At 41.9% G+C, this 14,064-nt stretch overlaps 1 long non-coding RNA gene across 2 annotated transcripts; it reads left to right on the top strand.

The window, feature by feature from the left end:
* The first annotated feature begins 2,349 nt into the window (after positions 1-2,349).
* Positions 2,350-13,758, top strand: LOC148537930 (uncharacterized). Of its 2 annotated transcripts, none has more exons than XR_015872455.1 (3): positions 2,350-2,426; positions 9,691-9,778; positions 13,698-13,758. It is a non-coding gene; the product is annotated as an uncharacterized LOC148537930 (long non-coding RNA). The 2 variants fall into 2 exon arrangements; XR_015872454.1 differs by lacking the exon at positions 2,350-2,426 and adding an exon at positions 7,903-7,962.
* The last annotated feature ends 306 nt before the right edge of the window (positions 13,759-14,064 follow it).

The following is a 14,064-nucleotide window of genomic DNA, read 5'->3' as shown; positions in this document are numbered from 1 at the left end:
CTTAGTATGCAGCCTAAGGGGTGCATGCAGTGATAGTCCTCTAGACTGCACATGAAGCATCTTTTTTTGCTGATTTAGGCTGTTACTGAGGAATACTCCATACACTACCCTAATTATTACTTCTGGCTATTCCCCTGAATGGTACTTTCTGATATCTCAAATATAGCATTCATTAATACAGCATCATATACTGTACATGCTTAGGTAGTTATCAAATAAAGTAATATACATAAACCACACTTTTTTCTGACATGAATTCATTTCCAAATACACTGTACATGAACCTAGATTTATTACTACTGTATTTGTACAATTTATGACCGAAGGGAAAAAAATATTCGCCATGATTCTACATATAATGAAGACTAAAGCCAATAATGTTCTACAATCTTTGGATGTGTAGGCAATAGGCATACAGTATCTATATAAAATATACACTACACTTCAAAGTGAATGTGATCCTACCAGACACTGATTTCAAAGCATTTCCATCCACTCTACAGTACATCTCACAGAATGGTTTGAACTACCACAAATTCGAAGTTCCTTTTCATAAGTTATATTAGCTTGAAAGAGCAAGTAGGCAGTACAAACATGTAAGACATGTTCAATAGATGAAAGGCATAAGAGTACAAGACAGAAGTGTATGAAAAGAAATAACAGTGCAAGAACAAGGGGTCATGCTCTTAAACTAGAAGGTGACGGGCTAAGTGGGAATATCAGGCTCTAATAGTTACATGAAAGGTGGTAAATTCATGGAACAGTATTCCAGAAGATGTGAGGGAGGCAACAAAGGCAAAAATGGAGAATTCCAATCTGTCAGTAAATATGTATCCAACCATTTTTATTGCCAAGTACAGATTATCTTTCCTTAGTTAGCCCGTAAAACACACAGTCAGAATCTAGCATGTAAAGAGAGCGTATTGTTCCCGTATATTTACAAGGAAACACAACACAAACATACTCTTTATTTTAAATTTCCTATATGTGTGGAATTTGTATGTTTTCCCCATGTTTGTACTGGAAACATTTAGACTGTATACTAAAATAGGCCAGAGACTGATGTGAAGTTTCTGCACAGCACTCCATAATATGGTTGTGTTACCTAAGCAATAATATTGTCAGAACACTGTAATCATGTTCAACAGAATACAATTTTGCTAATTGACATAAAACTTAATAATGTGACATAAAACTTGACTCTTATTATTTAAAATAATTTTGCTTTGTAGAACAAATTCTGTTATTTGGAATCAGGCACGAAAACAGCAATTTGAAAGATACTGTAGGGGGAGATTTATCAAATCTTGGAGAGGTATTGTTCGGCCCCATTGATAGACAGGCACTAGGCCTGTGTCATGGAAGGGCACTAGGTCTTTTAAATTGTCTTTGTTCCATGGTTAGGTGGCTCTAGGCCCCAGTTTAGTGTGTGGGCCCTTTAAAAGGACACAATCAGTAACCTTGTCATGTAATATTACATATCCAACAGTCAGGCCCCCATTAAATGTAGGCTGTTGGTAAGGTACCTGCTTGTTCTGTCACTGACTCACTGTACTGTTGCATTGTCGTGTAACTGCACTATAACAGTCCTTGGTATGAGATGAGTACGGGAAGCCAGCACTCAGGATCTGGCGGTCAGAATCCTGACAGAGTTAGTTTACTGACACCTGTCAGTAAGTATCCTACCCCTACCCCTAAACCTAACCCTCCCTCCCCACTGCCTAAACCTAACTCTCCCCTCGCAGGCTAAACTTATCCCACCCCCAAGTGCCTAACTCCAACCCCTAATCCTAATCCTAACCCTTCCCCTAACTCCACTACTTACTGTCAGGATTCCAGCGGGCAGGATGCTGGCGCCGGTCTTCTGATTGGTGTCAGGATTCCGGTGCTGGCACTCTGAGCGCTGGCATCCCAACAGATTTAAACTACATCTCATTGATATATATGCACTGTTGCGGAAGTGTAGGAGTAGCATGGTGATAGGTAGCCTGTATTATAGTTCTTCATCAGGTCATCTAAAGCTAGGTCCCTGAATTGTGAATATTTAGACAGTAAGTTGTGGGTGCTAAAGGCGCTTAGAAAGAAGGAAAGTTATTACAGCCATGGGGGTGGGTTGTTTGCAGATAGTGAAATCGTGACTGTTCACTCAGCAAAGTGACAAGAGTGTGTTCTGGAAGTGAATCTATGGTTTGTATGCTATTCCCACCCCTCCTTGTCGGTGAATTAAATCCGATGCATCTCTGCTTGGCACGGTGGTGTAACAAAGTCTGAGGCCAATGATTATTATCTACTGATCCCAGCGGGAATCCTACCGATATATGGCATTTCTTTCTTTCTTTCTTTACAGGGTCCAGGACTGTGAGTTTCCATCCACATCCGATCTACGTTCCAGGACCATTAAACAAAGCTTCATTGGCGACCTGAAGGTAAGAGTGAGTGGCGTGAGGTTTGTGCCCAACTACAACTACACGGCAACAGGCTTTTATTCCCACAGCTATCCCTCACATTTTTAAGGATAGTGGGTTATTCAGGGTCATTCCTTTGTTTACTTAAAGCTGGATACATACTACACAATTTGTTATTGTAATCATGGTACCTGTGACCACCATGTAATGTGTACAGTGCATACAATGCATCATTTGATGAATTGTGTGGTCCCATCTTATTTGCTGCACTTCAGATGGGACAATGCGACGTACGAAATAGTGTAGTTACAATAAGCATGGAGCATTGTGCGTCATGGTGTAGTTACAATAAGCTTGGAGCATTGTGAGTCATGGTGCAGTTACAATAAGCATGGAGCATTGTGCGTCATGGTGTCGTTACAATAAGCATGGAGCATTGTGCGTCATGGTGCAGTTACAATAAGCATGGAGCATTGTGCGTCATGGTGTAGTTACAATAAGCATGGAGCATTGTGCATCATGGTGCAGTTACAATAAGCATGGAGCATTGTGCGTCATGGTGTAGTTACATTAAGCATGGAGCATTGTGCGTCATGGTGTAGTTACAATAAGAATGGAGCATTGTGCAGTGTGTACAAGAGTGCAATATATCAATACATCACATTGTCGCATTGCTGGGTCCACGGATCACTGGGGTGTGTACCCAGCTTAAGAAATATCATTGCAACTCACCACTGCTAATTAGGAAGTAAATGACTGATTTAATTTGAAAATCTACCTGATTCAGATTGTATCCCCCCCTCCCACACACACACAAAAACACACACACACAACACACACACATGCTCACACTGCTCCCAAATCTTTTAGGATACTAAAATAAAATTGTAAAGATTCCAAAATTAAATGGAATCTAAACCTAGATCCACAATTAACTTCTTGTACCAGATTTTGATTAGCAATTGGTAACTGCCTAGAAATCTGGTAATAACCGACAGTCGGCTGACGAACTCTGTCCAAGAGTGCAGACCTGTACTGCACACACGCAGTACCGGTCTGGTGCATGAGCAGATTCACGACCATCAGGAATCTGCAATCAGCAGTGGACTAGACTGCTCTGCTGAATCAGGCCCAATGTACATGACAGTTACTAGCTTCCAGCATAGCATCAAGCTAGTAACTATAGCTGTGATTTTAATAAACAAAAAAAGAAATCTCAAGCGCTCCAAATATTCAGTAGATAATGGATACCACTGCTGATGGTACAATGGTAATGAATCCGTTTAAATAAAATGTCATGAGTTAAAATGTTACAGTCTGAAGAATGTTCAATATATATGGATAGTAGACAATATGTACTCAATCCATATAAATAGTAGTAATCCAAATGTAGTTTTTCTCCAAGATATCTGGTTAGTACACTTCCCAAAGAGATGACTTCTCACTGTGGTTCTCCTTCCTCTCATATAGGTTCACAGTCCCAATATATGAAAAATAAAAGAAGGGATGCCAATATAACATAAAACCATTTACATTTATTTATAATTGTGCAATTTAAAACAAATGGCCGCGCAACTCTGTAGTTACATCATGAACACACTCCTCACTTAATACAAAACCTGGTTATTAATATTTAAGTTGCCATGGATGAATTCTGATGAATCCAAAGGGATTTCATGCATAACCAATATCAGCAAAAGTGGCAAATTAATGCCTGGTTTATAAGAGGCTTAAGATACTACAACATTCAAACTAATGCCTAAAATCATATAACAAATGTATTGGATAGAATAGATACTCCTTTTCTATGCATTAGCAGGGCTTTATAGGGATTAACCTAATCTTTCAAAGAGCGTAATTTAAATGGTATTGCTGCTGTTGTGTCTCTTCCAACTGAGAGTACTGCTGTTTGCATCCCATCAACATTTGCTACAGTACTCCTCCAATACACACAGTCTCTACAGCAGGGAAGGCAATATGATGGACAATTAAGGCACATCCCTAGTGAACCAGCCTCTAAAATAAGAAAGATATTTGCTATGTACTAATGCAAGTTATATTTTGTTAATGTGAAATTATTTGTTGTCTGACCTACCTCATCACTCTCTGTATCATCCAAATCCTTAGCTAGTAGTAGGTCCCCTGCTTCCTCATTATACACTGGTATACAAATAGTTAGATGTGGTATTAAAGCCAGATTGCATAGTACAAGGCTAGATATTTTACAAGATCACAAAGAAGCACACCACCAGATTTATCATGGCTCATGACCTGCTCTTCAAAACTCCAATGAGACACTGTCACAGATCTAGTGCCAGTATGTCCATCGCAATATTTATGCTAAGCAGGAGTGTGTCGATTCAAAAGATGTGTAATTAACAAGCAGGTGACAGCCATATCCTGAATTACCTGCAGTTACACACACAAAGTACACTACATTACATTTAGTAAACATATACCACAGTTTTCGCATGGTATCCCAAAAAATAAAATAAATGTGCAAAGTAATTATTTCCACTCTGAAGCTTTTGGTATAGGAATGGCTGAAACAGAATCATGAAGGCATGACATGGACCAAGATATCTTACTACGGCACTCATGAAGTGCACATTTACATCACAGATATCTTACACATTCAAAGAGTGGTAGTGGTGGCCATTGTTATATAGAGATGTATCCTCATACACTGTTGCTCAAATCGCCGCAAAAAGTCCCTATCGGTGCACCGGTTTCTGAGCAATTCAGCTGTGCTGAGCATCTTTCTCGCTTAAAATATGAATTTTATTAACAGATGCACAATGTAAAGAAAACTATGGTACGCTACTCCTCTCGAAACATCTCAGTCATGCCAAACGCATCTGTGTGTAAGCTCTCCGGCAAGGTGGCCTTTGACTAACATGTTTGCAATCTATAGTCCCAAGACATTAAAGAATCATGACGTCTCTCCCATTACCCGCTGCCGGAGCCGGAAGATGGCTCCGGTAGTGTGCGCAGCAGCCGATGAGAGTCTGACAGACTCTCAGTGGCTGCTAATTACAACAAACACACAGCTGCCAGTGCTGGCGGCTGTGTGTTTGGCACTGTGTAGTGCTGACCGAACTCCGTCCGGTCAGCGCTACACATGCGGTGCAGCTGTGTCACAGAGACACAGTCTGCCCGCGGCCCGCTTGGTACACAGCTGAGGTGCCCTCCACTATGTGGCTCCCTACGCAGCTGCGTACCGTGCGTAATGGTAGAACCGGCCCTGTCCATAGCCTTTCCAGTTAAAAATTGAGAAATGTTCCTTTAAAATGTGGCCTTGGGAGCGCACAGATTGCAACAAGCTTGTCACTATGAAGTGTAAAACCCATAGTAATTTGTGCAGACCAGATATTACATTGGAATATTCAGTGAAAGGTTTTAAGTCATCCCTTAACTGCTCATAACAATTTAGGAAGTTCCTTCTATCTAAACATTTGAATGACCTCCAGGTCTATCAGGGATGCCAGGGCCATTTTTATCTGAAGTGACAAACTGTGAAAAACCCCAACAATACATGCTGCTTTTAAAACCTAGCACTTATCAAGTAAATCCTATAAAATGTTAGGAAGAAGCTGATTGGTTGATCTGGGTAACTTCTCCACTTGTCCACTGTCTATTCAGATGCCTGCTTCCAATGGATCTTTTGCACCAAGCATGGGGTTAGGCGTAAGTCCCGATATTAATGATGACAGTTACAGCTGCAAACAAGACAGGTGACGATGGCAACCCTGTTGTGTAACCCTCCCCAAGCCAAAGGGACCATCAACAAAGACCCCAGCTACTGGGAGGTGAGAACAGAAATTGAATTTAGCGGATAAACCCAGAGTCAAATCCAAAATGATGAATAACCTCCCACTGATAGCCCAATTGCACTGAGGCAAAGGCCAAGTCAAGGACACCATTACAGCCCCCTCCTCAGCTTCATCGGACATCAGAAGGTGGGCAAACAGATGATGCAGATTAGATGTAGTTGACATGCTGGGCATACAGCACAATTAGTCTGGATGATTGAAATGCATTGCTAGAAGTTTAACTAGTATCTTCACATTCAAGGTCACAGTGAGATCTGATGGTACGATTTAGTTAATAAAGGGTCCTTCTCTGGTTTGGTTAATACCACAATTAAGCCTTACACATGGAAGACAGCAGAGAGCCCAATTCCAAGAAATCATTATACCTGGCCAGTAAACAGGAAATGAAACAACACAGCTTACAGAAATCTGCAGGATTCATCCATTTTTGGACTTACGTCTGACTCAGGAGCAGACAGTATAGTATGCTATTTATTTATTTAATCCATAAGGGGATTCCCTGTCTTAAATGCCCTGGATCCCACCAAAACCTTAATCCAGCTCTGGTTTCAATGTGAAGTGATTGGAGAGTTGTGTAATGCTGGCTATACACCTGCACGATTTCGGGCCGATTGCCCGATTTTCGATGAGTCATATGATGGATCTTGTGAAAATCATGTATTTTTTTAGTAAGATGAATCTGATGCGCGCTCCCGAAGCTCCTATAATCGGATGTTAGGATCAGATGTGCAGCCCATATGTTCCATCGTATCATGTGCAAATCGTGCTGTTTATTTTGTTCATGCGATCCATCGTGCAGCAATTCAAGTCATTTCAAGCACAGGATCGATCATACGACAGATCCTGTGCTAAGAACAACAACAAACATGCTGCCGGGACTGCCAGGGAGCTCCGGGGAGTCGGATGCTGAAACAGATCTGATGATGGTCGTGCAGGTATATGGCCAGCTTAACACTACTTTACAGAAATAGCTTTGTCCCTTGCTTGCTGTTTACTCCCACATCTTGCTGCATGGCTTCATCCATAATGGTGGCCTGTCTTCTGTTGATTTGACCCTGCCCACTGACACTTTGGCAAAACATACCACATGAGGCCACTGTCAGAATATTTTCCAGGGCCATACTGGGGTTGTATCTTGTGATCCCTCTCCAGTGGGCTGAGATGTTTGAGATGCCTATTTGCAACTATTTAAATTCCCGATCCAGCCCTTGGAGTAAAGGCATGTTTACACAAATGTGACTCATTGAAGGCTGCACAAACATTCTAGGAGGTATATCTATTGCACTTGTTATAGGGAAGGTGCACATACAGGCTGATGATGAAGACTTGTCATAAATCAGGCCCATATGATGCCGATGCAGAGGAGGATGCAATTTGGGATGTCTATGTCTCTGCATATGTGCGAAAATATGTTCTATTTCCACGCTCTTTCTTTGTAGAGTAATTTACACACACTGGGCTTGATTTAGAGTTGCACGCTATGCCGATGACCGTGCAGTGCTTTAAGTACTGTGCATGTGTCCTGACTCTTAATGCACGGAGACGCATAGTGAACTTGGACACAGGAAGTGTGGGTGTACCTGGGAGATAACAGGCAGGTGGCTATGCAGACTCAGGCATGTTGCTGACAGCGGCTGCTTCTAAAGATGTACAACTTCTCACACAGGAGGCCATAGTCAGACAGAGAAACTGCACATGTCATGGGGCTGGCGCAAGCTTCTGTTGTGAGTATAAAGACACACTGAGAAGGATTTCCACAGATGTAAGACACTGCAAGAATAAATCAGACGTGCCCCTAACATAAAGAGAAGGGTGCGGCTGTGGCAAAAGACCCAGCTACATTTGTGTCTGCCCACTGTGCTAAGATACCTGCATCAGTCCCCATAACTGCAATTACTGTATAATGAAAGATAACATTTTTTTTTGTCCCTATTTATAATTTATAGCGATGAGCTATTTTGGCACTGCCATTCACTTCTGTCTTGAATTGTATTACTGAACTGAGTAAGACATTGATTCTAAGTTTCAAATGACAGATATAATGTATCGTTTCCCTAACCTATCACTAACAACATAAAAATGACATGGGTTACAGTCCATAATGAAATCTGTTTTGCCAACTAGTCTGTTCTTTCCTTGTCCTTATTTAGATCGGTGTCCTGCGTTGCTATATGTATTCTGGATAAGCTTATAAAATACCTAAGAATATTGTAAATCTCTTTCGTGTATTCACCTTTTCCAATTGAATCTTCCAGTATTACCGAGCTTCCTGCCCAGCCTCCTTCAGTTCCTCAGTCCTATTTTCCCCATATTTTATTTTATTTTTTCTTGAGAAATTGACCCTCTGTATAATTCTTGAAGAACTGTTCAACACACCATAATATTTTAAATAAATGGAAAAATGAATAGTTGCATATTATCTACATTAAAGCACTCTCTTTTATATTGAGGCTCCCATGCCTGCTGCACCTCTCACGGAGCCAAAATAACAGTGCAGGAATGAAAGCTGAAAACAAGCAATTAAATATGTCAACATTATTCAGCTATACATAGTTTTAGCACAGTGTGACAATTACATGGAAATAAATGTCCGAGATAGAACGCACTGCCTGCTGCTCCTCTCCCTTGTGACTATAAAAGGATTAATATGCTTATTATGCTACATACATTTTCAATTATCAATGGGACAAATTTTGCTAATTCATTTGAAATACAATTATGCACAATCAATCCTTGCAAGAATACACACAAGATCTCAAAGAGAAATCTGCCAGTACAGCTGGAGATACTATGCTTGATTTTTTTTTTTTGTATTTCACTGCCAAGATGATCTATGTCTTAACCCAGACTAAGGGAGAGTAGGCTGCCTTTTCCCTGAATGAATTCTGTCTGAACAACCTTGTGCTTAGGTCTGACAGTTTGTTTCTTTGAACCCGTCATCCCGTGGCCTTGACTGTAACAATTATGTTGGTAAAATCATATGCACTATACTAATCCCTATATAGCCTTGTCAAGTCTCACACCTTCAATCAAAGTGAATGTGTTGCGCGCACCTTTGCAGTAAGCAGAGTGCATCATGAATTCACATGAGTTTCCGTGTATAATAGTGGGTCAACGTTCTGTTCCAGTTGGAATATTTATCAGAAACATCTTGGCAATAATTGAAATGTTTGAATTATGAGTTCCTGTATCCCTCGAGGACACCTGCCTCGCTGTATTATTGTCTCATGTCTGTTTTGTACAGCACCAATGTCCCTATACAAATGCAGGTGGCTCAGATGCATTTAGTACAATTAGATTTGAAAGAAGAGTGATTAGAAATAAGAAATTAAAGTGCAGTGCAGACATACCCAATTGAGCAGACTTCTGTCACTTACAATCACGTTAACTATTGTCATGTTACTTTTTGTTTATTATTATAAATTCTGATTATGACTTGTTTTATACCACAGTGTTCTGAAGTACTGGACAGTGGGAAACAGAGCAGAAAGCACGAGCATACCAGTATGGCACTGACACCTTCAAGATGATGCTCATAATGTAATTTTGTAAAATGATTGTGCAATTTATTCTCAGGATGTCAGACAGCATGCAAAAACATATCCAATTTTATTGCCAATCTCTAGCATTAAGCTAAAACCATTCACCTCTCGTTTAGATAGGCCAGGTCAGCTTGTCCCGTATTGATCACCCTGCCTACAGGAAAAAACAGCAACCTTAAAAAAAAAATAATCACCACCCCTGCCCTATCCTAATTGGCTGATCAGGGGCATATTAACTCCCGAGAGGGTCTGTGTGCAGCGTGCCCCCCTCCTCTGAGCAGCGGTCCCCACCCCAAACCCTGCATTCACATTGTGCTGGCAAGTGGGTCCCTCCTCCTCCACGGCACCATGTTCTCACTGACATTTAGGAAGATAGTGCATGAGCGCAAGAGAGCAAAGGGTCGTGCCAGAGTCTTTGCTTTAACAGTGCAATGCCATCCTCCCAGAGAAGTCACTGGGAAAATGGTACTGCAGAGGAGGAGGGACCTGCTTGCTGGCACAAGGTAAGTTTACTATGGGTACGTGCACGGTGTGCAGTTTGGGTCCCCATTGGACCCGGGTGCACCGTACACCCTGCAGCTATTATAAATATGCCTATGAGAGCTACAGCTTTCCACGTAAAAGGCTAACTAGCCCACCAAGTGTACTGTCTGACTTTTTGAATGCAGCCCAAGTCTTCTAGTAGAATTGAGAACATGGTCTCTTCTAGAGACCTGTGGTAAGTCCCATACATTATCACACAATGTAGACAAGATACATGCAAATGTGACAGCAAAGGTTGGGTATGGCCCTTGTGAAAAAAGTTACATTTTAAAAGTAGCATTTGTGGGATCAGAGTGGGAGATTGAGATAGCAATGATAATAGGGGCGGTGACAGGCAGATAATGGTATACTCTAGTAAACAGGTATTCAGAGTGCTTTTATAAATTTGAAAGCTGGGGGAAAGTCTGATAAGGTGCGGGTGCAAACTGCATTTGTGAGTAGTGAATTGAGAAAAGTCTTGTAGGTGGGAGTAAGAGGTGGTTAGTGAAAATGATGTGAATTGCAGATCAGAGGCAGATCGAAGATGGCGTGAGGTTAAGTATTTTGATATGAGGCTTGAACTGTATGAAGAAGCATTGTTGTCTAGGGCTCTGTAGGTAGGTGTGAGTAATTTGTGAATCAAGAGTAGAAAATCAGTCTTGCCATAGCATTCACAATAGTTTAAAGTGAGGAGTGATGGGTGAGGGGAATGTCAGGTAGGAGGAGACTGAAGTAGTCAAGATGGGAGATAAGAGAATGGATAGGAGTGGTGGTTGCATCTTCGGTATGAAAATAGAGAATTTAAACTATGTTTTGGAAACTAATATGACGCGAGTGTGACTGAATGTGGGGTAAAGTAAAAGATTGAGAGCAGAGATGATACTTGAGACCTAGGGACCTTTTCATCATGATAAAAATATTAAGAGTGATAATTATTGATTGAACTGGCTGCGAGTTCAATGAACATTTTGGAGGCATTCATTATGCCTCATTAACTAAAGTATCACTTCCAAAAAGCTGCTCATTCTGCGGAGTCGGCTTTTATGAAGTCTGACACTTTTCCCCTTTAGCTGCACTGTCCCCTTACTCTACTCATGATTTGCTGAAACAGCGCATGTGCCTTTAACTCTGGACCCCTGTGCAGGAGCTGCTGTCCATGGTGCTGGTCTGTACCTAGGTTACACACTGTCTCTGCTGGAGCCTGCAGGTCTCAAACAGGCACACTGGTGACCAGCTAGCTGTGAGACCACTGAAGTTGCAACGACAGTGCAATTTGAGACCCCTGGAATATAAACTTGTCATGCAGGCTGCGATGGTGGGTTCAGTGGAGCAGGGAGGGAAAGAGGAGCGGGGAGAAGGTGGAGCGGAGAGCCGCAGTCTGGGAGGACACAGCAGGGAGGAATTTGAAATTGGAAGCTTGTGAAGACTATCAGGAGCTGCATGCCATCTCAGGATCTTTTTTCAGAACTTGATAAATGGCATCTACCATACTAAAGTAGACCCGTTCTGCACATGCGCAGAACGGGTCAGGGGTGCACTGTTGAATAAGGCCCAGAGTACAATTAAGCATGATTAATAAAACCAAACTTTAGTGATGATGAATAGGTCCCCTAATGAGTGAATCAGTTTACCAAGAGAAAAAGAGTATACAGTATATCAGATGGCTGAGTGAGAACAGATCATTTTGGAAACTCAACAGTAAAGGTGAATTTGTGCCAGAGGTATAGACACTGTGGAAGTGGTTTTATAAAATTAAACTGAAATAACTGTCATGTGGTCATGATCAACCATATTGTCAGTAGCAGAGGAGTATGGAAAATAAATCTTTAGACTTTGCTGTTTATTGCAAGGGTTTTATTTATGAAGCAGCGGCGATTCTATAAGCTGCTGCTTCCAGGTGGGTTGCAGGTGAATATTTAAAATGGCACCTGCAGTCAGTGTGAAGGTCGATGGGAAGTCTTGCCTCAACCTCTGGCTGGGAAAAGGGTGTTGTGAATCTGAATATCAAGCTGACATGTAACCCCTATGTCTAACAGTGTAGAAGAAAAAAGGTTGGGGGAGGGTGACACTTATAGGAATAGTTCTAACCTAATATGGGTTCACCTGACAGGGCTTGTTCACATGATCACATAAGAGGTGATCATGTGAACAAGCCCCGTCAGACTAAATGAGTGTCCTCCTCTGAGTCTGCTCTGATTCTGAGAAGCATTGCTGACACCAAGTTTTAGGAGACAGAGTGAAAAGTGATAAGGTGCCAGCCAATCAGCTCCAAACTGTCATTTTTCAAACACAGCCTGTGAGATGGCAGTTAGGAGCTGATTGGCTGGCACCTTATCACTTTTCACTCTGTCTCCTAACACTGCTTAGTAAATAGACCCCCTAGGTCTCCAACTGACCCACCATTTAGCTCTCCCTCAGACCACAGGTAATTCAGCTATCCTTCAGACAGTCTCTCATCTGGAAAGGGCTGTGGTATCTTCCTGCAGTGCACTAAGTGTAACAGTTAGGGAGTAGGGTTAGGCACTAGGGGGAGGGTTAGTGTTAGGCACTAAGGGGAGAGGGTTAGGTTTAGGGTGCAGGGAGGGGGAGGTTAGCTTTAGGCACTATGGGTGGAGGTTAGGTTCAGGCACCGGGGAGGGAGGGTTAGGGCTACGGTAAGGAGAGGGGGAGGGTTAGAATACTGACCGACAAGTGTCGGTATTCTAACCCTGTCGGGATGCCGGTGTCGGGATTGTGACCGCCAGGATCCCGAGCGTTGGAATTCCATCCCCATCCCCATTCTATATCCCTCCAGATGCCTGGTTGCTTTGTGATAACACATTTTATTATCTTGTCTATTTGTTTTGCTGTTGGTGATTGAACAGTTGAATATTTTTTCCAACTATTATATGGAATGACAGTTTGGATGGCCAATATACATGGTTTCTGAAATAATGTTACAATACTTCCTGAGAAATATGTTTTAAGCATTGCCATGTGGCATTGTGATCAGCAGCATTTCTGCTAAAATGCACAGCAACGACGTGCTGTGATCACTTCTAGGACATTCCACCTGTTAGATCTGTGAAATAATAGCAGCCAGTTTAGTAACATTATGGTAACAAATATGGCCCAGAGTGATTTATAACTACACTAACAACTATTTTTTGCTATGTGATATTTACTTGACAGTAATATATTTACTTAGTTCCCTTTATATTTTGTGCATAGCTATAATACATCATAATTATTCTGGGTAGTATCTTTAGAGATAGACATGTGAGATACCCCACCCAGCTTGTACATTGTAAATACCTGTGGAACTAACTGATCTATGACTGCATTGTTTTATTCACAGCGATTCTGTGATTTCATCTATATTGTATCATAATTTGTTTCAATTTGTTTTCTTGTAGGGCAGGGGTCTTCAACCTGTGGCCCGCGGTCCACAGGTTCCCCATGGAGCTGTTCCCCGTGGCCCGCTAATGGTGTGCACAGGCACACTCTAATGTCACCCCCTCATCAGTGGCGCAGTCCAGGTCTATTTCAGTTAGTGTAGTGCGGACCGCAATGAGGAGCTCATTCAGACCTGCTCGCTAGATGCGTTCGATCGCACCCAGCGTATGCAAATCTAGCACAAAGGCGATCTCAAGGCAAGGCATTAGCACGCCCGCTATGTCTTGGCGTGTGAATACTTTGTGTTTGCAGATGCTCACCAGCCACTCATAAGACACCCACCTGTGCACGTCATCAACTGGAAGTGCATGAACCATTGGTACATCG

Source organism: Taudactylus pleione, unplaced genomic scaffold (assembly GCF_031769625.1).
Source record: "Taudactylus pleione unplaced genomic scaffold, aTauple2 ptg000041l, whole genome shotgun sequence".
Lineage (NCBI taxonomy): Eukaryota > Metazoa > Chordata > Amphibia > Anura > Myobatrachidae > Taudactylus > Taudactylus pleione.
Note: the sequence above shows the minus strand (reverse complement) of the source record. Positions and strands in the feature narration are given on the sequence as shown.